We start from the raw sequence: 26,166 nt of genomic DNA on the forward strand, positions 1-26,166 counted from the left end.
TAATTGAAATCACCCAATATCAGGGTGTTCGGTAGGACTTTCATGTTTTCTAGTGTCTCCAGAAAGGCAGAGTGGTGGTCCTGGGTCAAGGAGGGTGATCTGTAGCAGGCCACAATTTGCATTGCAGAGTTGCCTGATGTTAGTTGCACATGGATGATCTCGGAGGTATCATTCTGCGCCACTAACCTGGAGGTGTCGGTATCCTTGATGAATATGGATTCGTCCCCTCCTTTTGTGTTTAGGTCCATGTTCTGTGGCTGAAATGTGTGGTATGAGTTGTAGCCCGGTAGTGCTGGGGTACTCTGTGGAACCTTGAACCAGGTTTCAGTTACTGCACAGATGTCGACGTTCTCCATTCTGAGGAGTGGTTTGAGCCTGTGCATTTTGAGAGTTAAACTCCTGGCGTTGAGTAGCATAACCCTCATTTTTTTATTTGTGCTGTTTACAGAGGTGGGTTTGACTTTTGAGCCTTGCCTAAAAAAGGCACTATGGAGGCAGCAAGAGCCTTGGCCAGTATTTGAAAGCCTAGGGGTGACAGGTGCAAGCCATCTCTTGCAAAACAATGAGGCTTGTTGAGCATGTCGTCCCAGGCTGACAGACACTGGATCCCCTTTGAATGACACCAGAAGCTTAGACAATTGTTGAAATTGATCATTTTTTTCTTTATACTGCGGTTTCATTCTTGGTGAGGGCAGGATGCTACTCAGGATCAGGGTCATATCCACCTGGGCTACATGATCAGAGAGCTCTTCCATGTCTCTTTTCATGTAGTCTAGGGAGGCACATTTCAGATCATTCACACCAACATGAACAATGACAGAGTCATATTTGTACTTGTTCTGGAGTGACCTGAGTGCTTGTGTTATTTGGCGAATTCTGGCTCCTGACAGGCAGCTAACAGTAACCTTCTCTTTGTCCAGCCTAGTGAGTGGGACGTCAGTGTGCCTGACTATACAGTCGCCTATTACTAGTGTGTTAGGTATGTTATTTCGCCTTAAGGGCTGTGATTGTGCGGCACACTGATTTTGTGTTTTATGTGTTGTCTGGTTTGTGACGGGAGGTGCAGGTTTTTTGGGTGTCTGCTTTGGAGGTCTGTGATGCTTTTGCAGGTTTTTATTTAGAGCCTCCAAATATGATTTTGTGTATTTATGTGTATTTTTTGCCAGTGCTGGTTTAGTATGTCTGTGTGAAGCTGGAGGTGTGGTGCAAGTGTTAACCTTCTCCTCATGACTGCCTGTTCCAGTCTTGGGTGGAGAGAGATTAGCCTCCAGTTTAGCTATATAATTGCATTTCTCGCATATGTTAATGTTTTGTGGAAGCAGGAATGGGTTATCTGTGTACATGAGGCGTTTGTAACATTGCCTCAGGATACCCAGGTTCACCAGCTGGACTGGAGAGTATACCTGAAATTGCCCTTTGGTCATGCCTGAATAGTAGGGTGAGCTGCTTAATTGCTTGGTTGGTGAGGGGTGAATAATGAGCCTTGCCCTACTGAGCAATCAAGTGTCGGGTATATTAGTGCTTGCTATTAGGTCTGAGCAAGTGCTGGACTGTAGGATGCTTTTTAAGTGCTTAGGTTGAGAGTTAGACTACTTTCAGGGGAAAAACTGAAGAGGAGACTGGTGAATTTAACATCAGTGAATTTTTCTAAAGATCAAGTGGAGGTCTTAAATAAACGTCTGGGGTTCATACCAGCTTTTTTGTGTCTCATCATGTTGTGGCCTCTGATGTTAAATGTTTTTGTCATGCCTTGAATTTAAACATTTTTTATCATACTAAACAGGAAGGCAGTGAAGCAAATAATGCTAGCTTTAGGTTTAAGAAATCTACATTTCAACCTCCCTATCATCCAACAGTGAGAATATCTGAACAGAGGGTACTGCATGAATTGCATGCAAGTCAATATTCTGTTTTTAAAAATTATGGTAGCAACCTGAATTCCAGACAGAGTGAAGCATTGTTTGATTTACTAAATAATGAAAATATTATTATTACTAAAGCTGATAAGGAGGGGGGGTGGTACTGTTATTTGGGATGAAGTATAATAATGAAGTTACCAGACAGTTGAATGATAGTCAAGCTTATTGTAAAATTTCATTTAATCCTGTTTCTACTTTCAAGTCGTATATTGACAGATTTTTGATGGAAGCAAAGAACGCTGGCCTAACTGATGAATATTTGGTTAACCAGTTGAGTGTGGATGACCCCCAGCTGCCTTACTTTTATTTACTACCAAAGATTCACAAATCTAGGAGTAATCTCTGGTATTGGCTCACTTACTGAATCTATCTCAGTATATTTAGAGATGAAATTGAAGCATTTGTTGCTGTTGGTTCATGCCCGTATTAAAGACATGAATCAATTTTTGGTACTTATTAATGAAGTACAAACACCACCTAATGCTTATTTGAGCACACTGGATGTGCAGTCTCTATATACGAGTATACCGCATGATGGTGGTATTAAGACAGTAGGGTTTTGGTTACAAGAATTCAGTGATTGTTCTGAGATAGAAATTGACTTTTTGTTGTCATTTTTGAGATTGGTTTTAGAACATAATGCCTTTATGTATATGGGGGATTGGTATCTACAAATCAAGGGTACTCTATGGGTGCCACTTTTGCACTAATATGCAGACCTATTTATGAGGTATCTTAACATAAATTGATTTATGATATTGCTAATCCCTTTCTTAAATATCTTAATTAGTGGCAGCACTACTTGGATGATGGTTGGTGTATTTGGAATGTTCCTGTTGATGTCTGGCATGACTTTGTGAAATATCTCAACAATAATGATTATGGTATTGTTTTTGTGGGTAAAATACAAATGTTTAATATTCATTTCCTAGATGTCAATGTTTCTAAGTTGATTAATGGCACTTTGGCTACAAGCCTTTATCATAAACCATTTACTAAAAAATCCATCTTGCTAGCCTCTAGTTGCCATCCTGCACACGTAGTTAGGAAAATACCAAAAGCACAATTTTTAAGACTACAGAGGATATGTAGTTCTGAACGAAATTTTGATACTGAAGCCTCAAGATGAAACACAGATTTTTGAGTAGGGGATACAATGTCAATATTGTGGATCAAGCACATGGAATAACACATGCAACCAAAAGGTATGACATATTAAAATCTAATGGAAGTCAGGATGATAGTTATTTCAGATCTAGGTCCCAGATTCATTATTACATATGGTACCAATACTTATAAGATCAAAGAAGTTATTAATAAGTATTGAGATATTTTGAAATCGAATGTCCATCTGGTTTCAAAAATAGTAGGAAAGTAATTGTGGGATCAGGTACAGTGGCACCTCTGGGTTGGAAATTTTGTGGAAATTGCACTTATTGTAAAGTTGTATCCAAAACTAAATCATTCACCTCCATCAATACTAATAAGGTATTTGAGATCCGTTCTTTAATTACCTGTCTTACAGAATGGGTAATTTATATAGCAGTTTGTCAGTGTGGAGCATTCTTTGTGGGACAAACATCACGGCCATTTAAACATAGAATAGCACTACATATTAGTGATTTGAATTGCAAACGGAGTAGAAGTGCCCTCTATAAACATATGATGGAACATGGGGGCTCACTTCATTTTTATTGGTATTGATAGTATAAGGGGCATGATATATCGGATGGTAAGAAACATAGTATTTTAGATCAAAAAGAAAAAATGTGGATCATTAATTTGGGGACTTCTTGAGTGTATCAGGCTCTGTACTGGCTTTCTTTATATAAGAACAGTAATTAGCTTACTTACAATTACACACTGAAGAAGCCAGAGGGTGAAACCAGTCTGTGTTTCCTGTTCCCAGCTGGTGGTTGCTGAGTAAGAGGCCTGGTTCAGACAGCAGCGTTGCTTTCTGCTGTCTTTTGCCACTGTTTGAACATCTTTTGTGGATATATTATATTTTGGAATAAAACAATGATGGATTATCGTGGATCATTGTGGTACATTGTGGATTTATGCTGAATCAAGCGTTTTTTATGGCATTGAGTTTATAGTGCTGGATTACATGTGTTTGTTCTTATCTGTTTGCACTGTTTTCTGGGGCGTGCACCGTAACTGTTGGAAGTGTATATATATATATATATATATATATATATATATGTATATACATCTATCTCTCTCTCTATATATATATATATTTTTTTTTTCACTTGTCTGCCAGTGCCAGCATATCTAATTGCCTCCCAGTGTCAACATCTTAAAAAACTTACCTTATAATACTGTCAATAGAATATTCAGCTTCTCTTTGCACTATGGCTATTCCACACATTTACACTTTTGAATTTATTGGCTTTCTCCTGCACCTCATTCACAATCAACCTAAACAATGGAATAGATGAGAAAGCCTGCAAATTGAATGACCACATGTACAGCACCCTCCCAGGGTACCACAGCTGCTTATTCTTTAAAGAGGAGTGTCATGAGCTGTTTGATAATTTATTTTTTTCATTTAGTTTCTTAAAGTAAAGTAATACCACAGTTCTTTACTTTAAAATCTACAGCCTGATTGACTGCTTAGCTTGCCAGTGCAGTGCATAAGGATGGCAATGTCCTTACAATGCAACACAATACTACTTCAAAGTAGGTACAACCTTTTATTTTTTAATTTGTTGTTATAATGTGCTTTTTGTTACAAAGACACAAGTGTCCTTGTGCTTTACATTTTCCATTTATATTGTATTGTTGTCATTTGATTTGTTGTATTGTAGCCTTCTAACACTTTTTTTGAATCCATCATCCTTAAGCATGACATATTACTTATTCTTTGTGCTGTGCATAAGACTAAACAATACTGTCTGTAAAGAAGTTGCTCTGTCATAAATGAACACTTCCAGCAAGGGGATCAGTAGTTAAAAATATGGTCAGCTATTCACACAAATACTGTTTCTCTTCCTATCTGCAGCAAAGGTAGTGAAGAAATGTTTCACAGCACTGTGCACATTTTTTACATTTTTAACAGCAACTCCAGAAATCAGCATGTCAGAGGATTGACTATATAAGATTGTGAACAGTACCTGATAGGAAAAAATACAGATTTCCCTGTGTTTGTTATGTTTCAAGAAGGTGGAGACAAATTTGTCTGCTAAAGCATGCACACATTTTATTGCTGTTTTGCATGCAAAGGTTTAAGCTTAAAAATATGGGTGCAATTTCCTTTCCATTGACTCCAAGGCAAGGATATAAAATGTAAAAAGTACTTGATTTTCTGGTAACTATAGTACACTGGAACTACAATATATGGTAAAAAGAAACCACAGGGTTGAGGTAAACTGCAGATGAAGATGGGCTTTTCTTTCAAATAGAGTGTCTATTAAAGTTAGTCACTAAATAAAACACATAGAAGGAGCCTTCCTGGTTATCTCGCTCTCTCTCAAGTCTTGCTTGGTAGCATCTGAAAACTGTGCCTATCTCAACTTTCTTGTTCTGTAATCTTCCCCAGGTCCCACTCCAAAAGAGGTGTAGTCTCTTTTGACATTGTTGTCTGAGATTCAGGTTTGCTGTTCCCACTTAACTGTTTTCCTGAAGAAATCTATTCCAAAGGAAGTCCAGTGCTTTTTGACAAATGTATTTCTGATTCTAGCTTTCAGCTACTGCCTAGCTCTTTCTCTGAAATAACTACATTATCAACATCGGTTGAAGCTGTGGATACTATCTGGATCTCTCTTCCCTTCTTCCACTCCAGTGTACTTATTTCCATGCCTATCTGTGTGCATTTGTATCTACACAAGGCATTGTATAATCAGAAACATTTCCTTTTAAACTGTCTACCAGGATATCATCAACCATGCCATTAAACATGATACTTGCTTGCTCCCTGTGCCTACCTCCCCAGTATAGCAAACTATGTCAATGGTATCTGTAAACACATTGTTCCCATAGCCCTATCTGGAGTAAACTGTCTGAGCAAGTATTTCACCTTTTTAATACCTGCAGGCTTAACAAACATTTTGTCTGATGCTATAGCACTCTCAACAATGTTTTCTTTCCATTCTGTCAAGATGGAGTGCAGTCCATTGGCAATTAGGAATGACTGTCATCTCAAGAATATGCCACAGTATCATGGGGCCACATCTGTTAGCTGTCTCATGTGACTTCTGTTCCCCAAACTGTTGCTATGGACATTTAAATTATATATGCCTCACCTGGAAACATTTAACCTCAGGACCTTGGCATATACTGGAACAACTGGCTTTACATTTGTCTATGGAACCTGCTGTGATGGTTTAGACTGCCCCTTATGTCCTCCCTCATGCCCATTTGTAGTGCTAGGTAAACCCATCTTGTGTAGTTGTGTATTGCTGGCTAGATAGAAGTCACTCTTTCTACCCATTAGACACAGTACATTTCCTAATCTGCCAACTGTATTCTCAGGCAAAGTACTGAATACTTGCTCCATTATCATAAGACCTCACAACATTTCAAAGGCATCTGTCTGGTATTCACTCACCCAGATGTTAAAGTAAGCACATTGTTCTGCAATAAAATCACTGACACTATCTTCGACCTTTCTTCTGTGTTTTCTAAATGTTTCCCAATAAGCTTCAGGAATTAAAGATGTTACACAGACAATTCTTAACTTTGCTATAACCCAAACAGTCAGCATCAGTTATTAACAGCATGCATTGCCTTACCTGTGAGCTGAGGAGATATAAACCTCATGTGTCAGTCTGTTTGATACAGATTATAAGTCCAACGAACACACTTTAAACACCAAAAAATTTAATATAAAGTGTTCGGGTTAACCAGCCTTCATCAGTACATAAAATTAATTAATTCCATCTTCATTTAAATAGGGATCTAACTATGTCACATGATTTAGCCAGCCTAGCTTAACAACACTAATTGACAATTAAATATTTAAATATTTAAATTACTTCATTCAAGAAACTTTCATCTCACTAACTCATTTTAAAAAGCATATATATGCATATATATATATATATATATATATATATATATATATATATATATATATAAATATAAACAATATATATATATATACATATAAATGTTAATACATATACTCATACAACACGTACAACACACACACACACACACACACACATATATATATATATATATATATATATATATATATATATATATATATAAAAAGAACATGTAAATATAAAAAGAAACATAATAACCATACTCAATTCTTAAAACTTTAGATTAAAACTAGACTGTATTGTGAAATATTCTCTCTCTGTCTTTTAATTAATGTAGGTTTTATACTGCCAGTATTATTCAGACCTGGTATAACATCCGCTTGTAGTCTAATAATCCATTCATATTCTGATACAGATTATACACATGCTGAAATGACCAAATAAAACAGTAATCCCTCTCTTATACTGAAGAAACAATTTAGTTCTGATCTTGGCATTGAAGGCTGGGCTTTCATCCCTGCTTCTTATTTGCATCTGGTAAAGTTTGAGCATTTCTTTCTCATACTGATGCTGCTTCTCTCTTTTTGCAGTTATGGCCTGTTTCTATACTTGTTCTTTTTGCTTCTCAAACTATTTAATTTTTCAGCAGCTTTGATGTGTTTCACTTCCAGCTATACTTCCTGCACTTCAAGATGCATTTGGAGATCAATTGAGGACAAATTATGTACATGCAGCACACCTGTATGTTCAATATACTGAACTTCAAATGTTTGCAATTTGACTATCAACTCATCCTTGTTCAGAGTATCACATTTACACTGTGTGGTCATCTGTGGCATTAACATCTTTCCATACTCTAAAGGCCTCATTTTCCCTATTGTCTAACTAAATAACTGTGGGATATATATATATATATATATATATATATATATATATATATATATATATATATATACATACACACACACACACACACACACACACACACACACACACACACACACACACACACACACACACAAATGTATGCACATCTTAATGACAAAATTATTTTGCAGGCAATATAAGTCTAATTTACATTATCCACACCACTGGCCATGAAATAATATGTCAGAGTATGGGCTTTAAATCTGCACCATTGCCACCAATTAATATGTCAGGCAAAGGGGCTATAGTCTTTCATCTCTGCCACTATTTCAAATAAAAATTATATACATGGTGTGCTTATCTTTAAGAGAGTATAGCATATTAAGTGCCTGAATAGAAGTATTACCAGCAGCAGACACATCCAACAGGATCCTGAATGTACTGTGGAGTTAAAATCCTACCTACACACACACACACACACACACACACACACACACACACACACACACACACACACACACACACACACACACACACACACATACATGCAACACATTCTCTAAAAGAAGCTTTTGCAGTAACTCACTATCATCAGATAGATCAGTCTGGCACAGGCACACCAAGCTTATGAATTACCGTTTATTCATAAAACCAAGCCAACCATACTATTAAATCAAGGTAGTAATATTTATTTATTTTTATTTATTCATAGTTTGTTGACCAGATTAGTCCAGCTAGGCTAGAAGACTCATTTCAAGGGGAGTGACCCATGATGATATTTATATTGCTAGGGAAATTTGTCCAGGGCATCGGGAAACTTTCTACTCTTTTGCTTAGGGGGACACATTTCAGTATCACGCATCTATCTTTCTGTTTCCAGTACAGGTACATAGGCAGCCCGGAGTGACAGGAGAAATCATGGTGAATGCAAACCAGGCTGAGGATGTATTGAAGTGTTTGAAGTTGGTAGAATCGCTACCTGAGATGGAAGTTAGTGAGCAGAAAGTGGAGAAAACATTTATATCAGAGGGGTAAGAGGTGATGGAGCAGAATGTTTCAACAGATGAGACAGATGTTGATTTGAGGATGTATTCAAAAGAAGTTGTCCGAGGAAGGAATGGAGAGATGTAAGGTATGTAGTATTACAACCCTACAGTCCGGAGGTTTGCAGGATGATTATTTAGACCAGATGATTACCCTAAGTGAACCAGAGTATTACACAGCAGTATCGTAGAGTGGAATAATGGAAAGGATAGAAGAAGATGGAAGAAAAAGTGAACCAGAAGGGAAGATATATGCACAAACTATGAAAGAAGGAGAAGGCAGAAAGGAAGAAGTGAAGGAGGTTAAAAACAATATATATTGTACGAATAAGCAGTAAAAAAAGGAAATGGTCTAGACAGGTAATAAGTCCGGGACTCCTTAACAGCAGCATTAGGTGTTACTGCAAAGGAGGTAACAGCTTTTATACTAATTAATAAGGAAACGTTTTGTGACTTATTATTTGAAAATGGCGAGTTTATGGAAATTTTTTTTAGAAAAGTACAAACTCAAAAAGAACTTGTATCCTTGGTTAAGTATGTCATGCAGTCTTTTTTTAGACAAACTAAAAAAAAGAATAATGGTTTAATTTAGAACATAAGTTGATGCTATAGAATTGAAAATGCATTTATTAATTGTATGTAAAGATGTTATGGACACAACAAAATTTATGATGAAAGAGGACTATGGAGTGGAGGATGGGAATGTGGGATTATTTTAAAAATAAAAAATAATAATGTAATACATATACCAACTGTTATAAATGTGAATGGTAATAGAGGTTTTAAAAATACAGGGGGCAGCCTAAAACTTGTTTTTTCTGTGGAAAACATGATCATTTAGTTAGTGAATGTAATAAAAGGAAATGTTTTATATGTGGAAATACAGGACATGAGGTAAAGAAATGTGATTTAAAATGTAAGAAATGTGGTAATACTGGACATGCATGGTTAGAATGTGATAATGATGAACAACAAATTGGAGAAGAGGTTATACAAGACTTTGAACAAGAAAAAAGTATAGTACAGGAGGTCAGAATGAGTCTGATGAGGTAATATCAAATAAAGTTAAAGAAGAGGGTAACAAGGGAGAACAAGAAAATAATGATACAATTGAAGAGGAATATGAGAATTGGAAAATAGTAAAAGGAAGGAAGAATTCTATAAGATAAAGGGTAAAAGAAAGGAAAAGAAAATATAAATGTATATCCATAAAAGAAAATAAGAAAGGTAAAGGATGAGCTTTACCTTTTATTTTTTCTCTCTATCTGTTAAAAACTGAAGATATTGGCCTTAAATGTCAATAATATGAAAACTATTAAGAGGAAAATAGATATATTAGTATGACATGTGTTAATAGATGTACATGTAATCATATTAGAAGATATTTGATTATTAACAGAGAAAGAAAGGATGCAAACAGAAAAATATGGAATGGTTCAGTTATTTGGAATATGGGAAAAGAAATGTGCTTTGGTATATGTATGTCAGGGGAATATTAAAATATTAAATGTCACACTGATTGAACTGGGACGTATAACTGTGTTAGACTTAAGATGGAATAAATGTGTTTATAGAATTATAGCCCTATATGCATATGTTATAAAAAAGAAAGGGAAAAATGTTAAAAAACTTTTAAATTATGTTTGTGTAAATCCACCCATCCATCCATCCATCCATCCATCCTCAATCACTTTTCCCATTTTGCACATGGGGTCGGGGTGTCACCTCTGCAGTGGCAATCATCTTGAGCTAAGGTTTGCACCACCTGGTGGTCAGCCCTGCCATGGTAATTCATTCACACCACTCATTTGCCCACACACTCTCACCTACGGCCAATTTAGAGTGTCCAGTCCACCTACTACATGTCTTTGTAATGTGGGATACGGCTATAGTAATAGTAGGGGATTTTAATTGCAACTTAAGAATAAATAAGAAGAATGGATACAACGTCAAAATAATTAATTAGATTGTGAAATGTGTTAGATTATATGTATGGGAAAATAGACTTTGGACTTATAGGAGAAATGAGATTATGACTGAAATTGATTATTTTTTGGTATGAGATAGCTTAAAGATTATACAATAAAGAATACAAAAGACTGTTTTTTTTTCCAATCATTTAGCTATATGGATAAGAGCACATAAAAAAATAAGACTATATAAGAATAGGTAAAGGAATTAAAAGATTAAATGAGAAAGCACTGGGGTAAGATGGTAAAAAAAGCAATAATTATGTTATGGAGGAATCATATAGGTATGAGAGAATTTTATGAAAATTGGACTATGTGGTGGATTAGCTTTAAAGAAAAATACAAAGCATGTTTTCTAGAACATATAGAGGATAAGAGAAAGAAGGAAAAGAAGATATGTAAAAAATTAAGTCAAGAAATATTTAGTGATTTATTAAAGAAAGAGAGGACCTTTTATGAGAAAGAAAGGGGAATATATGAAAGAATCAAGTGAAGATTACTAAGTTGTTATATAAACAAAAATATTGTTTACAAGGAAAGAAGGAAGAAGTAGCACCATATTTAAGTAAATTAGTTAAATAAGAGAAAAATAATAAGGGAGTTAAAGAATAAAGAGAAGGAAATCAAATGAGGATGCAGTAAGGTATATGTGAAATAATTAAAGATTATGTATCACAATTGTTTGTTAAAAAAGAAAATAAATGAAAAAAGGAAAATATGAAATAAGCAGGGTGAATAAGGAGGATAATGAATACTTGGAAAAAATATATAAATATTAAAGAATTAAATGAAGTATTGAAAGATATAAATATGAATACAGTGATGGGATTAGATGGCATTGAATATAATATTTATAATGAAATGGAGAATTGGAAAGAAGCTATAGAAGTATTGAACAAATGGATTAGATTGGGAATAAATTGTAAAGAGATATGTACAGGTATCATAACGTTTATATGGAAAAAGGAGATAAAGATGATATAAAGAACTGGAGACCTAGAACTTTAAATAATACAGATTATAAGATATTCATGAGAATTATAACTAAAAGATTATCAGATAAGGTCGATAAGTTTTATGAGCAAACTGTATTTGGTAGGAAAGGAAAAGGAACTCAAGATTTTTTAAGGCTTATTAAAGAGGTGGTAGATGACATTGCTAATAAAAAAGTTGACACAAAGATCATGATAGGCGATCTAACTAAAGCATATGATAGAATTCAACATGAAATATTATGAAACATTTTGAGTGCATATAATACAGGTAAAAGAATAATACGTGTAATCTGGTCAGCATATGATAGAAAGTGGGGAAAATATTTAAAGATATAAAAGACATGACCACCTTTTGGAAGACATTTAGATTTTCCTATAGAAAGAAAGCACATATGCTTAGCACCATGGTATTAGCAAAGATTGCATATATGGCAAACATTTGTATGATTCCAACAAAATATGAAAAGTAATTGATGGCTGTATTATTTTCTTTATGTGGGGGCCCAGGTTGAATCCAGTTAAGAGAGGGATCCTGTATATGAAAGAGGAACAAGGGAGATTGGGACTAATAAATCCAATTGTTCATGGAGCATCATTAAATTTATAAACAGCAATGAGATGTTGTATAAAAGAAGATAGATATTATTTTAAAATATAGGTATGAGACTTTTTATAAAAAATGGAGACAGGTAAAATAATTTAAAAAAGTATACATGAAGAGATGAGAGAATATAAAAATAAAATTATAATATAGAAATTAAAAATAAATAAGATTGAGCAAGATAGAAAGGAATGGTATCAGAGTATCATGAAGACATTTTATTTTATTGATCCATGGAAAACATTTAGAAGATGACAAAAACAGTGCAATAAAAATGAGATTTAAACGGTATAAAAACACATGAATGTAAAGATTTTTATGGAGATTGTCTATAGGAAAGTTACTGGTTAAGGCAAATATGACTTACAAAAGTAAACAAAACAGAGTATGTAATGAGTGTGTAGACTATAAACAATAGAGCATTTTTTTAGTGTATAAGAGTTAAAAAGTTATGGAATGAAGTATGTAAAAGTAAAATGTTGAAATAAATTACAAAAGCTGAGCAATTAAGTAGGGATATGATTGAATTTGTTTTTTTATGTTGCAAAAACACAAGACGAGGTAAAGATGGACAGAATAATATTCCATATTTCATGGACAATATGAACTGAAAAATTGAATGAAATTAAAGAACAACAATGGGATTCTATTATTAAATGCTCAACTTCTCTGTCCTTTTTCTCCCCATGTACTGCTCCTGCTATGAATAAACAACAACACAGTATTTAAAATATTTTAAATTGACTGTTTCTCTCCACTAGAATAGTACCTTACTGTACTGTGGTGGTTTCACTTTCAAAAAACTTTTATCCCACACTGAAAAGCTTGCTGCAGTCTCCAATCCACTGATGTCATCAAGGCCACTGAATACAGGTAGTTCTCTGGCCCTCCCCAAAATGACATCACCATGCGCATCCTAAAAAAACACCCATGCTGTGATGTCACAGCTCCCTGGCCCTTCCCCTATCTATACAGAAAGTAAAGGCTAGAACAAGGAAACAGTACATGAGTCAAGTGTCCTGTTGTGAGCTGTCAATCACAGCAGGTAACAGCTCAATTTACCTTTAGCACTTTGACAGCCAGGGAAGTTAGGTGTGAAGGGGGATGGAAGATGAGTGAAAGTAGTACAATTCAGGCTTCACAAAAAATGTAATTTAGCCATTCTAAAAAGAAGCAGCAGTAAAAAGCACTTTGAAAGTCTGATATGAGGCTTTTGCGCTGTTTGTGTTTTAAGTAGTCATCGAACGACATGAAATGTTACTTAAAACTAACTGACTGAAAGACAGCAGTGTATGCATGTAAAATCAATGCAGTGACTGGAGCTTTAGGAAGAAAGAGGCCTGCATGATGTAATTTTTACAGAGAAGCACTGCATTCTGGGACACCTAGAGGTGGACTAAATCAGAATTACTTCAAGATGTTAGACTCCATGTGGGAAGACTCAGAAATTACATATAAAAATATTTAAAAACCTGTAAGTAATCCCAGAGTGCTGTTAAAATATAGGAAACACCAAAGCAGGATGAAATAAGCATGTTTTTGAGTCTTTAGGTGTGGTTCTCCTTTAAGTTCAATGGAAAATGGGTATCGGTGAAGATTTTGGAAAGAACACAGTTTTGGTTTGGGAAAAAACGGGTTTAAGATATATTGTACAGAATGTAAAGATCTGTAAACATCTGCATATAATGTAAATATGTAAATAATAAGTATTGTATATAAGTTATGTTCTTTAATAAAAAAAAAAACTACTCTTTTCAATATGTGCTATGGAATGTTTTGCATCCACCTGAGCTACTACCACCTGAAGCAGATGGGACTTCAGTTTAATGTCTTATCCAAAGGATGATACACTCAGTTGTGCAGTACCCCCTTATGCTTCACCACAATCGCAGAATCCATCTACCTGGTATGGAAACCTACTGCCTTCTGCTCCAAAGGTAGGTATGCTACCTCTAGCAAAGAAAATTTTCTCTTTAAAAGGTGGATGCCATCCCCCTCTCATACCATAGCTACTAAGTGTCATAGTGTTGCATGACTCAGTATAACTAGCATAAGCAAAATGGTTTTATCTATAACTTTTTCTACATCAACAACAACTCAAGATTATAGTAAATAGTGAATCATGGTTTAAGGAAAATTCATGGATATCTGCCTCTACTGCTGATTCCTATAATATTTGCATGGATAACAGGCCTGTTAATTGTTGGGGGGTGGTAGAGAACTAATACTAGTTATACATGTATTCTAAAAGTATCCCATATTACTAGCAACATGTTATTCAAGCAGTGATAAAGGACCTTAACTGGACTCATGTTAAAGTCACATTCAGTGGCCACACAAAATATTAATTGCAATGGTTTATGCACCTCTCTCATCTAATATTTCTACAGCTCAGACTAAACTACTAAAAATCTTTGATACTGCTAAACATAAGAAACTAATAATTCTTGATGACATTAATATTAATAGAGACAGAAAACAATCCACTCAGACACTTTTTCTCCTTGCACAATTTCACTCAAATAATCCCTGAATGAACTAGGCTGAAACCCAAAAATAAACAAGTCTTTAGTTATTGACCTTATTATTTCTAATATTCCCAACAGTCTCCCTTCCTTGAAATCTTACCCTCCATCTTAGATAATTACCCATTACTTTCCTATTGGACTTTTGAAGCACAAAAACCTCCTCCCAGCATACCTTTAACCAGAATCATCCTACAAGGATCAGACAATATTATCCAACAGGAACTGGAAGACATTGATTAGATCCCAATTTTGAATTGACTGACCCCACCTCAGCCCATACCATATTCTGTAACCTACTGTCTTCTACATGATAGTTTTTTCTCTCTTAAAAAATATCAGACTCAAAAATTACAGTGCTCCATGGATTACTGAAAAACTCTGTTGCTTAATGAAAGATAGAGATCTGGTGTGGAATCTCTGTCAAAAACAATTTAAATGACTCAAGAAACTTCAAGCATTGATTTCAATTAAAAACAGAATTAAAATGAAGAAGCAAAGGTCTCCAATAATTCTGCTCCAAGCACTCAAGTCTCAAGCACTCAAAAACTAATGTCTTCAAGCCAGGGATGTGAGCATTCTGTAGTTCATGTAGGCTGCTGCTCAAGCTCAAACTTGAATATGAGTTTGTGCAAACAGCTTCCGCACCTTACCCAAACACATTATTTGAGTTTGTGTGAGGTAAGTGTGGCAGCCTTGGGGAATGAATGCAAGGAGACTATTAGAATTAGTGAGCTAGAGGGGAAAGTTAGGTTTCAAAACTGAAGGGGAGTTTTAAGGTCAGGGAGCAATTAAGGAATTTAGGTTAAAGGAGGTCAGGCTTTTAGGTTTAGGAAGCAAGTGGGGCCTTAGAGTTAGGGAGGGGGAGGGAAGTTTTAGAGTAAGGGAGCAAGGACTCAAGTTGGGAACTGGGTGATAATTTTAAGGTTAGAGTTTTGGCTCTGGTAGGACTGTTCAGCTTTACAGGGCTAGATGTGGGGAGGGCTAGGTAGGAATGACAGATCAGGCTGGTGGGAGTTCAAGCACTTGCTTTTTGAACAAATTATCATCATCAGCCCCCTTTTTCCCATTTTTTCTACATGGGGTTGGGATATCGTGTTAACTGTTGCTAACTCTCTCGATTCAGTGCCACATTCCTGTTTCTTCAACACTCATGCCTGACTGTTGCAGGTCTTCTTTCACACAATCCATCCACCTCTTTGCTGGACATCCTCACTTCCTCTTGCCTTCTTCCTGTCTGTCCCAAATCTTCCTGACCAGATTGTCTTCTACTTTTCTACACATGTGCCCAAACCACCGTAATCTGTTATCTTTGATCTTTTCTGCAATTGGAGCTACTTTGGCTTCTGCTCTTATGTCCTTATTTTTTCATCTGTCCCACAGTGTGCATCCTACCACCTTTCTCAGGCACTTAATTTCCATCACCTCTAGCTTCTTTAACTGTTCTGCCTTTACTGCCCAGGTTTCTGTACCATACAATAGTACTGGTCACACCACTGTCTTGTACTCTTGTACACCTTACTTTTAAGCTTCTTTGGCATTCTTCTGTCATAGACTACACCTGATACTCTATGCCAGTTGGCTGCAGCCCCTCTGATTCTAGCTTTGACCTCTTCATTCAGACTACCATTCTTCTCAACCATGTCTCCCAGATACTTGAAGGTGTTTACCTCTTCCACTATCTTCCCTTTTATCTCTGTTCTGAGCTTCTTCTGATTTTCCCAATTTTCTGTCATTAACACTGTCTTATCTGTGCTTAGTTTCATCCCATGTGCCTTCAGATTTGTATTCCATGCTCCTATCCATTGCTGAAGTTCTAGCTCAGAGTCTGCCTGTAATGCCACATCCCTGTATACAGCAGTTTTGTTGATCTGTTCCCTCCAACCTGTTTGCTAATGTAGTCCATAAAGAGTATGAACAGCAGTGGGCTCAGAGCTGAACCCTGGTGTACACCCACTCCCACTGGGAACCCCTCTGTGAGGCCAAACACTGTTTGTACTTGAGTCCCTGGTTCCTTGTACATAGCCTGCACTAATTCAACCAATGTTTCTGGGACTTCAAACCACTGCAGTACTGCCCAGGTCAGCTTTCTTTGGACCTTGTCATATGCTTTCTCCAAGTCTAGGAATGCCCAGTTGGACTCTCTCCTCATCTCTAGCTTCTTCTCAAGTATCTGTCTCAATGCAAAGATCAGGTCGATTGTGCAGCATCCTGATCTGAATCCGAACTGCTCATCTCCCATCTTACATTCTACTACTCTGTGTATGCATTTATCAATCACCCTCTCCAAAACTTCCATGCAATGTGGTAGGAGTTTGATGCCTCTGTACTGTCCACAGTTGTGGATGTCCCCTTTGTTCTTGTACACTGGCACATGTATACTTATTCTCCAGTCATCTGTTATACACCTTTCTCTCCACACTGCTATTAGTACCCTCAGGAGCCATTTCTCCTCTATCTCACCCAGCATCTTTATCATATCTGCTGTGACCTCATCTGAGCCTGCTGCTTTCCCTGACTTAATCTTCCTTACTGCTGTTCTTATTTCTTCTAGGGTGGGCTCCTCTTCTTCTCCTCTCATTGTAGGCTGTTTCTGGGGCAGTACAGCTTCTGTGGGGTTTTCTTCATTCAGAAGCTGCTGGAAATACTCCTTCCATCTACCTTTGATGTCCTGTGGACTGGTGAGCACATTGTTGCTGGCATCCCTTATGAAGGGTGTCTGACTATCTTCTTTATCTTTCTGTCTTTGCCCTGCAACCTGATATAGTTTCTTTGTGCCACTTACTAAATCACTTTCCAGAAGTTGGTAGAGTGCCTTTGATGCCCTATTCTTTGCAATTGCAACTTCTTTCTTAGCTTCTTTGTTAGCCAACCATACCTGGCTCAGCCACATATCTTTTCTGTAGTCCTAACACCTGCTATTTTTAGGAGCTGCCACTCTTCTTCAACTCCACCTATTTCCTTCTCTTCTTGGGGCGTTAGAGCACTGAGTAATTCCTTGAACTGCTGTACTTTCTCTCCAGTCAACTTCCAGGTCTCCAGCCTGGTCGCTGTTGACCTTAGAGCCTTGTCTGACCACTGTTTGCAGCTGATTGTGGCAACTAATGGTTTATGCTGTGGGCCAACTGTTTCACTGGGGATGAGTTTGCAATCATGGATTCTACTCCAGTGCCTTTTCCTTACTAGGAGAAAGTCTACCTGAGTTGCATGTTGGCTACTCTTGTATGTGATCTTGTCACGTCTCTCTTTCTGAACCATGTGATGGCTACTATCAGGCCATTTGCCAGACAGAAGTCTAGAATGGCTTCTCCTTCTTTAATCCTGTTGCCCCACCCATGTGGACCAAGGCAGTCCTCATATCCTGTTCTGTCTGTCCTGATATGTACATTCAAGTCACCCATTATCAACACCAATTCATGGCTTTATTTAGTAGGTCCAGCAACTGCTGTCAGAATGCTTTTTGAAAAAATGACAGTGAGCAAGTGTATTTTGTGCTACTAGCATGCAAGCACCTGAACTAGACCCATCTCCAACTTAAGGCACATCCAACCCACCTTTCTACATTGAACATAACATTTTTGGAAAGCAGTTAATACAGCTCCTTTAGCAAAATTTGTCCAAAATCAAACTCCTGCACAACTCTTCCACTTTATCGTGCCTCTCAAATCTGACAAAGCTTAAGTTTTCCTCTTCAAACCTCCTTTAAGACTTTTACAAAACTCCCAACACCATTTTGACTACTCATCTTCACAATATGATTAATAAACATCCTTTTTACATTAAATCAACACCTTCCAAAAGAGTTAAATTAATTCTTGACAGCTTATCTTACCTTATAAGCCATATTTTTACAGAAGTCATCTCAAACTGCTGTGGTATGGCCTGATAACTTCTGCAACCCTCTAACTTTCATATTTAACCTGTCTTTTACTACTCATATTATTAGGTATAGCTTTAAGCACTGCCTTGTTTTCCTACTCCCAAAAGTCATCAATCCATTCTCACCAAACTAACTAACAGACTAATTTTTAACATCTGCTAACTAGCCAAGATATTTGAAAAGCTTATCTATGAGCAAATTCTCAAATATATACAAACATACAGCATCCTATCCAACAAACATGAATTCAGGCCCAAATATGATACTATCACATCCAAATACTCACTTGTTTAAGAAACATATTTCAAGTATGGAAATTAATTTAATCAGAGTTGCTATCTTTCTAGATTAAAAAAGCCTTCAGTAATATATATCACAGCTTAATTATTATAAATCCCAGAGTTTTCAGATTCTCAAAAAAAATGCTCCTGGATTAAAAAATATCTATGCAACAGAACCTTTGCTGTCTCTTCAGGCTGTCACCTCTCTCCCACTGGTACATTTCCTAAGGAGTCCCCATGGCTTTCTTTTCAGTCCTCTGCTGTTTTATAAATCAACATCAACTTGACATGACTTTCTATGCAGCTGATATTGTACTTTCTAACTCTTTCAGAAATAGTCCCTTAGTAAAAAATCATTTCATTTAAAATACTAATCACGTGGCTATCATCTAACAGTCTACCTATTATCACTCAGAAAAAAAATATTCTTGAAACAGGAAAAAAAAGCTCCATAATGTCCCTAAACTCACTATAAAGGAAGCCAATGGGTCTGGTTTCCCTACAGTAAATTATCAAATATACTTTAGTGTTATTATTTATCAGACTCTTCTCTCACACATTGATGAAGTCTGAAAAGGTTCTAAACCATCTCAAAATAGTTTACAAAATCTTCAGTCTTTTAACACATGAAGCAAGAAAAGCCATACTCTTTAATGTGCTTCTCCCCAGATTTGAATATGGCTTACTGTTAGTCAATAACTCTACACAAAATACTTCTATACTCCAGAAAACAAAATACTGTGATTCATATAACTCACTCATAATCATGAATATCATTGCACCAATATTCTTAAAACCAAATGATTACCTGTCTCAGAAAGGTCTTCTTTCCTTCTCTGTATATTTACTTACAGGATGTTATGTGATTATTACTGCCCCCCCCCCCACCACACACACACATACTTGCATTCTTCCTCTTTCTAGCCACTCTTCTGATTGTTTTCTTTGAAGCTGGATCACCAGTTCACCTGCCTGCAGGGAAATAAACCTTTTCTAAAATATTTCATGCCACAAATAACTCACTGTCTGCTCAATTAAGGAATGTAAACAACTTCCCTCAATTCAAAAAATAACTTAAACAGTTCTGGAATGCTCAGTTAATGTGCACACACTTCAGTGATCCAATGACACAGGTTAAATGCAGCTTTGTTATTTATTTGTGTTTACCTATTTATTTATTTTGATATTAAAAGTCTGTACATCCTTTGTAATTGTTCTCTTAACTGAATATGTCCTATAATGATGATTGCCTCTTGTATTACCACTGTATAAATAATTTTCTTTTTGTGTATACATATTAAATGCTAGATTCTCCTTACACTTTGTTAAAATGTGTTTTTTCTGAGTTAGTTTGTCTCTACATAAACTTTATTTGTTATTTATTTATTTATTTATTTATTAATATTTGATGACCGGGAGTGTCCGACTGGACTTAGGTCCATTTTCAGCAGAGGCCTGGGGAGAAAGCTCTACAGTTAAAATAAACAGACAGTAGTTACATTGGATTACATAGCGATTAACAATTTACATAGAAATTACTTACAACATATTTACAGATGAAGAACATAGTACATCAGTAGACAACTAGAATCTTTATCTGTGAAGTACATAACAGACATTAACAAATGTTACAATAAGAAGTTCCTGCTGTATAATAAGTACTAGGCTTATGAGCATCTGAACTTGCTATAATCAAGGTAGTTAGTGGAGTGGAAAGAAAGGTAGTGGTTGGATGGGGTGGGTGATATTAGAGTGGGAGTTGCAAGGGCATAGCCAGCAGGTTTTTAGGTGCGCTTTTAGTAAAGTTTTGAAGTGGGTGCATGATGGTATGGAGGTAATTGTGGGTGGGAGGGAGTTCCATAATTTGGCTATGGTGCAAGAGAATAGTGCTTCACCAGCAGAGTTATTGGCTTTAATGATCTGTAAGTGAAATTGTTACTAATTTTACAAATGTATAAAGACGTTATGGGTATGTGTTGTTGTTTTCTTTGCTCAGGTCATGAATGAAATTGGTGATTTTGACTCGCTCATCTATTCACTTAACAAACAAACATAAATAAGTAGTTAACTCCCCATTTCTACTTTCGGTATAATTGCCCTTATCTACATTAATAACCCAACAGCCATGACTTTTTGAAACTGAATAAAATCATTTTACTGAAGGAACTTAGGCATTGCAATTTGGAAATATAATATTGCTCAAAGGCATGTAAAATAAAAGGTTTTAAACAAATGTCATTCAGAAAAACACTAACAGGCACTTAACTCTGATATCAATGATGGCAATCTGTTTTTAAAACCATTTAGCAAATGAAAAAACAAACTTGTACATACTGTAACTTCCATATACATAAATTCACTGTTTCTGAAAGCAAGCTGCTATTCCTGCCATTTTCAGTTTATGAAGACATTCATAAAGTCCATATAGCTTGCTCAATGACTAACTGCTTCTTAGTTCAATATATCTCTAAGAGAACATCCATTTCACATGTATACCACTGGAAGATCGATTTGGAGCGAGATTTCACTAGGAAATATACAGTTTAAGAAACTGTGCCTGCAAACAATTAATCTGAAGCCAGACCTCTACAAATTGCCAAGGTTAATACCTTATAACTGTAATCCTTTTAATTGTACACTGCTGACCTGGGTCTCAAGCACCTACAATCTGTCCCCCATAATAATTTGAATTACTCTTTGTTCTGATTAAAATTAGTTTACCCCCTAGCACTCTATAACAGTATAGTCTAACCTTAAAATAAACCCTGTATACTACACTACCACTACTGTTTCCCACACTAAAACCCTGAAAATTATATTCAAAAACATATATTCTAAACCTAGCAAATGCCCTAAAGTTAGTTAAAACACAGTTTAAAATGCAGCAATTAAACTAAAACTTTAAATACCTACCCACGGCTCCAGGAAGCCTTAGAAAACTCTTGAAGTCAGTGTTAGCCCCTTAACTCCTCCCTGCATCACTACATATACAAGGTTTCTTATTCACCTACTGAAACCGACATTTTCAAATGTCTGGTGCTTCCAGACCCAGATGGCAGCCTTGTTTTTTCCCATTTGGTATGTTGTATTCTTAAAAAGTGTATTTTATGCATTCTAGTTATCAGAACTAAAGTAACTACAGCTATAAGTACTATATCTTGCAATCGGACATTGTTTGAATAATGTAATTTAGTGTTAGCTCCCATTTCTGTGCAGTTACGGCATTGCAATTGAATGTACCATGTGCTTTCTCTGAACTTTACCATTAAGGCAAAAATGGCAAGTGTAAAAGTGAAGCAACGATAATGTATGGCTTTTTCATTTAAGTTTGTGCCTATATTGGTAACAGAAAGCTGATTCCTTGAGCCTCTTACTGTTTGAATGCACACTCTGTTTGAACTAAGCTACACCATAGATAGCTAATTTACTAACATTGTGCCTTTTCCATGAGAAAGGAGGCATTTAATGTTACTCGTGTTATTGGTAGATAAGGCAATGGATTAGTGCACAGGATTGATAAAGGATAGCTGCGAGTTTATATTTGTAGGATGCTGGAACAATAGCCTGAATGTATTACCTGAAAACCTAGCAACATAGCGTGCTCTAAGTGGATTAGTATATAGTAATTCCAAAGCCCAGCACAGATTTTACTCTGTATACTACACTACAACTACTGTTTCACACACTAAAACCCTGAAAATTATATTCAAAAACATATATTTTAAACCTAGCAAAATACCCTAAGGTTGGTTAAAACACTGTTTAAAATGCAGCAATTAAACTAAGACTTTAAATACCTACCTACGGCTCCAGGAAACCTTAGAAAACACTTGAAGTCAGTGTTAGCCCCACTCGGGCTCGCTCCGCACCCTTCCCTGCCCCCAATTCTCACCTGCCCCCAGTACCACTAAATGTATAGTTATATAGCCACATGCCCTGCTATTAGAACCTATCGGCATTCACCTGAACTAATATCTCCACCCCCACCGTATTACCTCTACATTTAACCATCCTATCTTCTGGCATTTTACCATCCTACGGTCCTTTAGCTGGCACACTCCATCTCTCCTAATGTTATTTTATATATATATATATATATTATATAAACTATATTTACTATCCATTTTGCTGGCCCCTTATCTACTTACCTTGTATGAAAATTAGTTTCTTACTGGATATCAGTGCCCAAAAGGCCGTACTACTGCCCCAGCTGTAAGCCCTTCCACCTTTCACTAATCTTATCATATCGTGCCCTGCCCTGCACCTTGCTCACACTTTCTACCTACCAATCCCAGATACATTAGTTCTAGATTGAAACACTATTACAAACTCATAAATAAACTCTTGAAACTCATCACCAGGTTTAAATATAACCTAACACTTGGTGGTGACATCCACCCCAACCCTGGCCCATTCACCTCAGCCAACCCCCCCCCAATTACAACCCAAGTTACAAACCTATAATTGGTAGGCCAACCAACTCTCTCCTGGCCTGTCATCCTAACATCAGATGTATTAACAACAAGGTACATGAACTCCATGCACTCCTAGCTGTCCACTCCCCTGAGATTCTCTGTTTTTCTGAAACCTGGTTAAAACCCAGCATAACAGATAATGAAGTGCTACCACCTGGGTATAACATATACAGGCTGGATCGTGCTTCCAGGAAAGGGGGTGGGGTAGCTGTTCTATATAAATCTGCATTGAACATCACCATTGAAGCTTTACAACCACCTCAAATTAATAACTCAGAGATTCTTGCCACCAAACTACAAATTAATAAAAATAAATGTATTTATATCATCTGTATGTACATTCCCCCAGGTAATAATGTATACCCTTCACTGGCTAACATGTCACTACCCCCAAGAAACCCTACTACTCGGAGACCTTAACATAGACTGGAATACCTGTTCCTCAGACTCCCCAACCACCCATGTTAACCTGCATGCATTCTCACAAATCACCACAACCCCTACCAGGATAGGAAAACCGAACCAAAAAGAAAGCATATTTGATTGGGTACTTATAAATAGCCATCCCCAATTGTACATCTCTGGGACCCTCCCTGATGACCTAAGCAATCACCTGCTCACCTATATTATTAAGCAAAAAGCCATCAACCCCCACCAACCTTTACTTAGAATGGTAAGAAACAAAAAATACTTTAACACCACCAAATTCCAACAAGAGCTTAACTCATGTAAATGGCCAATTCTAAAACATCTCTCCTTAGATTAAGCCGTCGTATACTTTAACAACAAATTCATAGAAATGCTTGATTCTCATGCACTTGTTCACTCAACAAGATCTAAGGGAAGAACTGCACCATGGCTATCCAAAGAGTCTAAACTAAATATTACCCTTAGAAATAAGGCATGGGCATTATGGCAAACTACTAAAGACCTCCAAGATCACATTAAATATAGGCAAATAAGGAACAACACTAAAAAAAACATTTTACAAGGCAAAAAAAGCTATTACTATAAACTACAGGTAATTAATCAAAACAAGCCTCAGAAGTTCTTGGCAGGTTTAAATAAACTATTACATCCTGTCCAAACTTCCACCTCAGTCCCTACAGCCACCATTGATAAACCTACTGAGGAAGTCTCCGATGGTTTTAACCATTTCTTTACTGAGACTATTCAAGCCCTAGCAAGCCAATTACCCTCCAATCCCCCCTTGTTATAAAAGTAACACCCCCAGAAACCAACCTATATTTAAATTCCAACCAGTTGCCACCTCACTCATCTGTACCTTGATTAAAAGACTAAAACCAACTACACTCTCCACCGACCAACTCCCTGCTGAGTATCTACAAACAGCAGCCGATGCCATTGCCTACCCCATCTCGATACTAATCAATCAAACAACAGCAGAGGCCAAAATCCCTTCTATTTGGAAAATATCCTATGTAATCCCACTTCACAAAGGAGGTAGGTCTACTGAGTTATCCAATTATAGGCCAATAGCAATAAAATCCCCACTTACAAAAATTATGGAAAAATGTATCCATAGACAACTGATGCATCACCTAACTCAGAATAACCTCTTGGCAGATTCCCAGCATGGCTTCCGACCTCACCACAGCACTACTTCAGCCCTTCTAGACTTCTCCAATAGTATAAACCATAATCGCAATTACAATAACATATCCTCTGCCCTCTTCTTGGATCTCTCCAAGGCAATTGATATGGTGGATCATCAATTACTAATCCACACCCTGAAAACTTTCTGCCTATATACTACAGTCATTCAGTGGTTCCAATCTTATCTGAATGATAGACAGCAGGCTGTCCTTTGGCAAAACAAACTTTCTAAACTCCTACCCAACCCACTAGGTGTACCCCAGGGATCCATACTAGGGCCCCTTCTATTCTCCATCTTCATTAACGACCTCTATTCTGCTATCCCTAAAGTCAGCTATGTCCAATGCGCTGATGACTCCACCTTGATTTGCTCGGCCACATCTCCAAACGAACTGTGGTCAGCTACACAAACCACCTTTAACACAATTGAAAACTGGCTTTCTGGTCATTGTCTAATCCTAAATTCCAAAAAAAAACAAACTGTTGCTTTTCTCCCCAACACACAGGTCGACTGAATTCACCTTTACCATTAAATCCAACAATGGCACAATAATCTCCCCAGACTCCTCTATAAAACTGTTAGGTGTTATCATTGATACTAATCTTAAATTCGACTTGCACATTAATCAGTCCATTAAGACCATTAATAAAAAACTAGGCCCACTTTACAGGATAAAAGCCTTCTTAACCCCTCCTGCTAGATGTGCCGTAGCTCGCTGTCACCTACTTTCAGCTCTTCTGTATGCATCCTCGATACTCTCCAATCTAAACAAATCTGTCCTTAACAAACTCTCTATCTGCTATAACCATATTGCCAGATTTGCCACTGGCTTGCCTTATAGGACTCATCATTATACTCACCTAAACCAGCTTGGGTGGCTAGAATTACCCAGCTTGATCCAGTACAACCTCATGATTACTGCCCATAAAATCCTTTACAATCCAGATAACACTCCTGCTCTAAAAAATATTATCAGCTCCTATCACAATCCTTGACCT

This window comes from Protopterus annectens, chromosome 3.part0, assembly GCF_019279795.1.
Source record: "Protopterus annectens isolate FY-2018-M chromosome 3.part0, PAN1.0, whole genome shotgun sequence".
NCBI classification, from domain to species: domain Eukaryota; kingdom Metazoa; phylum Chordata; order Ceratodontiformes; family Protopteridae; genus Protopterus; species Protopterus annectens.